Below are 7,305 nucleotides of genomic sequence, written 5' to 3' on the forward strand. Positions count from 1 at the left end.
ACTATGTAAGTACCAAGCATAAGGAAGGGAACTTGGCCCCACGTTTGTATTTTTTCCCCACTGGAATGTGTCCTGAAATGAACTGAGAACAGAAATGGAAAGGGCAGCAAACAAGCATGATGAAAAATGGCAAGTTTACGCCTGCAATAGCCAAAGCCAGGATTACAGATGGAGCCTTCCCTTCCCACGCAACAGCAGGAAATACTAGGTAGTTCTAACAGCGGCAGTGTCGGGATTCTTATTGGGCTTGAAAGGTTCATCCTGCATCCCTAAACAAGTCCTAGGGGTGATTATCAGTGATATGTATGTTTTTATCTGAGGACCATAAGAGCTGTAGATAAATTCAGTCCTCAAGCCATCCGATGTGACATTTGGTGAAGACGATACTGTCAGAATCTTCTTTAAGACCAGGGTCTGGTTCCCTGAGTTACTGCACAAGGAATTTTGTTTCTGGATTTGCCTTGACTCTCCTGGTACTGAGGCACTTGCAGTCTGCTTATTTTGTTATCTTTGTACAGGATCTTCTGACTATGGTCACTTCTAGTCATCTTCTGTAGGCCACTTGTACCCTTGTATCAGCATGTGGGGATGTATTTATTGCGGAGGCACTGGAAATATGCAAAACACCTTTTTTTTCTGCTACTGAGTAATGGGAGTGACCCATCTACCAGTCACCTTTTGGTTTGACCTTTAGCAATGTAAATTCATCACATTTAGTTTAACGCACAGAGATGATAGTTGAGAGGGGGAAAAGAAAGTGTAATGAGTGTAGGTTGAATATGTTGAAGTGGGACAACACTGCAGAGCTGATCTTCACACTGGGAATACTTTATCAGCATTCTTTTTTATTCCCCTCCCCACAGGAGGAGAAGTACTTTATTGTAGTGGATTTGAATAATGCTACCAGTGCGTTTTGCACCACTTCATCAAGAATGGGAGACTTAGATCTGTAACAGGTTTGGTGTTCAACAAAGGTCTGGTTAGGTTAGAGCTCACTGTAGTTTGATAATCAACTTGTTTATCAATTGATCAATATCAATTATCTTTGATAATCGAGTGCTCATAGCGATAACAGATGAAGATGGATCAGTAGAGAAATTCATGTGGTCACTAGCATGAACTAGCATAACTGTGCTGTTTCAGAAATTGAGGTCAAAATCTGTTCAAAGTAGGCTGAAGTAGCTCAGAAAGTTGCTTCTGGCTTTGCTTTCAAGTCAGAGATCCTGTTCAGCACCTGCTGATGACACCTACTGTCAGCAGTGAAGTGTAATTTTCCTTATGTAAACAAATCCCACATCCTCCGAAGTAGTATTACAAAACCAGCCAGGCCCTGTGGGTTGCAATGCAGTTTGATTCTTTCTTGGCAAACTTGGTTGGATAATTCTACGTGCTTTCCTTCATAACAGGTGGAGGATTTCTTTCCTTTTTAATAAGTAGCCAGGGATTAGGCTGTAACAGCAACAGAGATGAAACAGTGCAAACATAAATCATGAAAGGAGGACCACGTTTGAACCTCGAAAACAGTTTTGTCCAAGATAGTAATATGTGCCCTTTATCAATTCAGCATAAAATGAACTGAAGAGAAATTAGGATTTGGATAGCTGCTAATTTATATTGCAGAGCTTCTCTGAGCATAACTGAGAAACAGAACTTTCCCCTTCTGCACCAGCTGAGAGAGAGAGACACAATGCAAACCGTCTCCAAAAGCATTCAGTCTGAAAAGAGCAGGAGAGAAAGGAATCCCAAACAGGAACTGGTAAGTACTTCTAGCCTGAGATATGCTATTGGGGCGTCTGTTTGCCTTGATCCTTTGTTTGCCCAAGCACCTGATAGCTCCTATGGAGCAATGAGTGCTACCGCTTAGCCTAAACTTGGCAGACCTCCAAGAGAAGAGAATGTGGGCGAGAGAAGATTACATTCAGTAAACTCTGGGCAGCATGTCTGCGGAGGGCCAGGAAGACAGCTGAGCTACAGGAATGTTTAATTCTATGGAATGACAAATGAAGCAAAGACGAGGAACGGCAAGCATGAGAGATCTTTGAAAAACGATGTTGGGTGCACTGGTAAAGTCAGGCAACGTACTGGAGGTTATTCTTGTGCCCTGCGTCTGCAAAGGAGTTGCACCCCCCATGTCCGCATGTGGCTTATAGGCGCAACGTATAAATTCAGCTGCTGGGTCAGGCGTTCCTTGCCATTCTCTTCCTTTCCACCCTTGCCCAGAAACATGGCTGTTGGCATAACCATGCGTTTTCCTGATCTTACCAGGTCAGGGATTATGTGCACCTCAGAGTGCAGGCCCGGCATTTGGTTTATGAAGCTCATTACCACAGGACACTGTAAAGGCTAAAACGCAGGATGGAGTTGAAGGTAAATACATTAGTGACAGGTATTACGTGGCTTTGGCTTAGAAATCCCCAAATCATTTCATCTCAATAATTGCCCTAATTTTTCACTGAAATTCAAAGGAAAAGCCTAGTCAACGTTTTTGAAAACTGCGCCATTTTTATTGCGTGTCCTAAGTAAACAAAACAAAGCTGTGTATACAGTATGCCCTTGGTGTTTCAGGAGATATAGTTGTAGTCAGTGCTATGCTATTGCTGGTCATGTGAACGTTTAGGCCCACAGCACCAGCCTCCAGGGCCTTCACAACTAAAATCTCATTACACTAGTGCAAAGTTTCACCTGGGATGGGATTGCTGTCATAGCTTTTTCACGGTGGTCTCCTTTTATAAGCCAGGTGAGAATTGGAAGAAATATATTTCGTTAGATCGCAATAGAGCTTGCATTTTGCTTTTTCTTTGCTGTGCCAGCTTATTTTCCCTAACGACTTGCCTCGCCACTGAAGTCCAGTGGGGACAAATGACTGCATCTGTCCCAGATGAGATGCTCTGAGCACGGTGCCTGTTTGGCAGGGGAAGAGTTAACACGAGCAGCATTATTTCCCTGAACTTGCAGTAGCGCCTCAGGGCCCCAGCCCAGACTGGGAGAGGAAACCAATTGTATTGGGCACTGTATCTCCTGAGTAAAACACAATCCCCGTCCTGATGGGCCCCCAAACAGAGTGTGGGGGCAGGGATTACAGCGCTGTGATGAATGTGATGTGTTTTTTCCTGTTTCTTTTCTTACCTTGTGGGCAGAGTTTTGTTAGGCTGAGATGAGCTGAACAGATACTCAGAAGAAAAAGAAAACGAATGCGTTCATAACCGGGTTTTGACACTTAACTGCCCATCCAGGTCAATCAGCGAGATTACATCTTTCAACGAACCATTTTGTCCGAGCCATTTTGTCCACACATAATTTTCCTTATTCAAAAGAAAAGATTTAGCCCTTGCTTAAATCTGGGCGTTAGCTAGTATCAGACTAGTCTGGCTGCAACAGTGAAACCCCTATTGAACCTGTGCTGCAACCCCATAGCTTACCGTGGACACAGGCAAAAACCATCATCAGGGAATTTGTCCAGTTGGTAAACTGCTGTTCTGTTCTGAACAGCTTCACCAGTGCTAGAAACCACAGCATCACTAAGAGTTCATCTTTTAGAAATGCCTGTAAAACTCGAGGGAAGTGTACAGAAGAGTGTAATTACATAGAAAAGTGTTCATACACTGTGTTGATTCCTAAGGATCGTTTCATGCTGTTAAAATGTAGTTTCTCTTGATTAGGCAACTGCTGAAGGTGAAATGGAAAGGACATGTAGTTTATATGTTTGTCTAGGCTATGTTTTCATTTTTTTTCCACCAGTATAGTTGCACTTGTGCAAACAGCAAAGGGTGGAAAGCTGGGCTTGGAGTAAACGGTTACTTGAACTGATAAAAGGAGATCTCATTCTCAATGGAAAAAATATTTCAGCATTGCAGTATAATTTAGGGTACCTTCTCCTCGCTTCTGTTCAACTCCTGACCTTTTTGACCCCGGTACTAGAAAAGCACAACTCTTCCAGGGTCAGACTGGGGGTGAAATATTTTCTGGTTGTCAGTGTGAGCTTGCAGCGCAGTAGGTGGAGGGGACAGGCAGCGGCTCGTGTGCTGGCGAAGGTATGAGGCAGGAGATGGAAGAAGAAAGCATGCAATTACAGATGGGGTGAACGCGCCGAATCTGTGTGAGAACCATTCCAAGCCAGTAGGCATGGGAAGCCCTGTGAGAAGAGGATTGTGGATTAAAAACTGAGGCGGTTAGGAAAGTTAGGTGGAATTCCTGACCCTTATGTGAATAAGCCAGACTTTTCCCAGCAGGAAAGTTATTGATAACAGACGTGCAGCCTGAGCTGGGAATGGAGGCAAAAACAAGGTACAGGGCCCACAGTCAGCTGGCTAAGCCCCGCTACATAAACACATATTCTTTCTGAATAAAACCTTCCTCCGTTATTGTTCCTCTTACCCAATAATTGGCTTTGATGTCACCATTACATGCTCTCCTCCCAACATAATCCCTGTCGCTGTCAATTAGCCAGTGGCAGGGTAAACAACAAAGAGGGCTATTGCTTAAGAAACAACTGCTCGTCCAGAGAAATGTTGTCAAATACCAGAGGCACTGTTCCCTGCTTTGCCATCGCCCAAGACAAAAAGCTGCACTGCTTCAAATACAGCTGCTGTAGAGAGGATTGAGTTACGCCAGCACCAACTCTTCTGTACTAGAAAGGCTATTAAAAATGGTTTTACACGTGGCAGCTGCACTTGTGTTTAGGTTGTGGCACTAACTCACAAGTACGTTGCCCTCCCCTTGGAACAGTTGCTCTGGCAACTTTATTTGTAGGAATTAGGAGCAGGGAACTGCGGTGTAGGTGTTACGATTCCTACATGTAACGCCTGCCTCTGACACATAATTGCAAAGTTTTCAGCTACAAATTTGAGAGCAGTTTGTCTACAGCACTCGGCACCTTGCTGGCTCTCTCTGCTGTGGCCTGAAATCATTTGGAAACCCATAGAAACATGAATGGGAGCTGCTGGGTGCCGGGATGCTTTTGAAAGCATTTCCTTTCGTCTCCCAGCTCCAGCTCTTCCATCTGAGGGTAACACTTAGGCACCTCACGTGCACCGAGAGCTTCAGTCAGGGCCACCATCAATATCCAAAAAATCCCTACGCTGTGCCAAGGTCCACCTAATCTAAATTAGCTCTGTGCTGTTAAAGGTGCTCACCTAGCTAAGCAGCACAGGCTGCTGTCAGTGAGTATTGACCTGTCCCGGTGCTGGAGGCAAGGCCCCAGCTGCCTGTGTGCCGTAATTGCAGCTGCAGGCCATGAATCTGAATCTGTGATCGCTCACGTTTGGCCACCTACCGCTGGCAGTACATGTTTCAACTAGATCGGACACGATGGGTGTACGATCGCATTTCTAACAAATCAGCCAGATCCTACGTTTTGGGGTTAGCGCTGCTTTGGTGCTTTTGGACTGGCTTCGTGCTGCCTGCAGGAGGACAAGGAATACCTGATCCAGGTGCAGTGGCACGCACAGGAGATGCCCTCTCTAGCATAAAGTCTGAGGGCATGAAGTTAACCTTTTAGAACATCTTGAAATAAATTGGTCTTGACAGAACGAGCTTGTGCCAAAACAATGTTTTGAGTCAAGTGACTGTGGTGGTTTAGATCCAGCAGTGGCGGCTTGAACACTGGATTTACTGCTTGGTCAAGTCACAGCCACAGCAGCTGGTAGCAGGCTTACTGTAGTAGCCAAAGGAGGTTGTAAAAGTGCTATGCAAAAATATGTAGATATCTTAAACCTAATTGCTTGGACAGAAATGTGTTGCCATGCGAGTAGGAAAGTGACTTTCAGTAAAGGCTTCTCTGAAGAGACTTTGTCTTATCTGAGCGTGGTATTTCATACTCTGTGAAATTATGGCTTCACTGAAATTAATAAATTTGCCTCTTCACAGTACCCACTGCCATCCAGGAGGGCAGCGAAATGCAGTCAGTTCTGTGGGCTTTTCTGAAAGAGCTAGTAAAGAGTAGCTAAGGTCTGGATACCAATTCGTAAACTAGTTTTAACACAAACTGCCGCTGCATTGTTTTAGAAGAGCGTGTAGGTCCTAAGAGCTAAAGTGGCATGTTCAACCAGCCCTTCGCAGAGGGATAAACTCACACTGCTGACAAAGGAGGAGCTTTTGGGGACAGTATTTTTAATGTTCTCTTTTCCTGATCGCCACACGGATGCAGAAACCTTCATGTTGGAGCAAGGGAGGAGATTCCGTAATGGCGGCTGTGAGCTGGAGAGCATGACTGCCAGTGCTGGCTACACAGCTGGTTTAGGCTACTTTGAAAAGTACACGGAGCTAAAGTGTAACTACCTCTTTGTTTAATTCTCATTGTTTCTTTTAACAGCCATTTTATTTCAGATGTCCGAAAGTCAAAAGACATAAAGGGCAGTCACTGAATTTTAAAGTTCACTATTTGAAAACAACGATTTATTAGATTACTATCGCCGTGACACCAGCATATTCTGAAAGTTGTAGAAAAAGCTTTTTCAAACTGATTAAAGCCAGAATTTCTGTAACACAAATGATGCTGCGTAGGGCTTGAAATTTCGTCTCGTTATGACCTTCACATACAAGATGTGATAAGAGTAGCAAATGAAGCACAGCAAAGCAAATGGAGTGGCAGTGGTTTTTCTCCATTGACCATGAAAGAGAGTCCTATCAGAACACATTACTGCGGATTTTATATATCTTGTGATGCTCTGAATATATTGTTGGAAGTTCAGTAGGAGCTAAATTGCTGGTGAAGCTACAACAGATCGGTGTACTTGCAGATTATAAAGGTTGAGAAGTCTGGTCAGACTGGTTTCTAATAAGATAAAGAGATCTTTGTGTAAGTGAACACTAAAATACTATTAAGATAATATTAATAGTGGTGTTTTAAGAGAAGCCTGAGGGAGCTGGTCGTTAAAAAAAAAAAAAAGGAAAGCAGACAGTGCAAAAAAACCCTTCCGTGGAGTGAACCTGTGTCAGTACCAGTTCTGAAATTATCCACAAAGAAGCAAAGTTTTCGTAGGAACCTCAAGTAAATTCTTTAACCATTATAAATGCAGTGCCTTTATTTTTATAATGGATGCTAATATTGAAGTATGTTTTCTATTACAAACCCAGCTCCAGCTCCCTGCTCCCTTGCTCATCCAGAATGGAAACAATCCATCTTAAAGTTTCTTGTTTTGGCAGAAGTTTTTATTTACTATTGCATTTTTCTGCAGACATTACAATCTTTGATGTGGCTCGTTTCTTTCAGGGTACATATTCACTGCAGAATTATCTACATTCAAGCTGCCTGAAAGCATCCCAACCACAAAATACTTGCTGTAGCCACTTCCGTGTGCCGCTAAG

The sequence above is a fragment of the Anser anser genome, assembly GCF_964211835.1.
Source record: "Anser anser genome assembly, chromosome: 4".
Lineage (NCBI taxonomy): Eukaryota > Metazoa > Chordata > Aves > Anseriformes > Anatidae > Anser > Anser anser.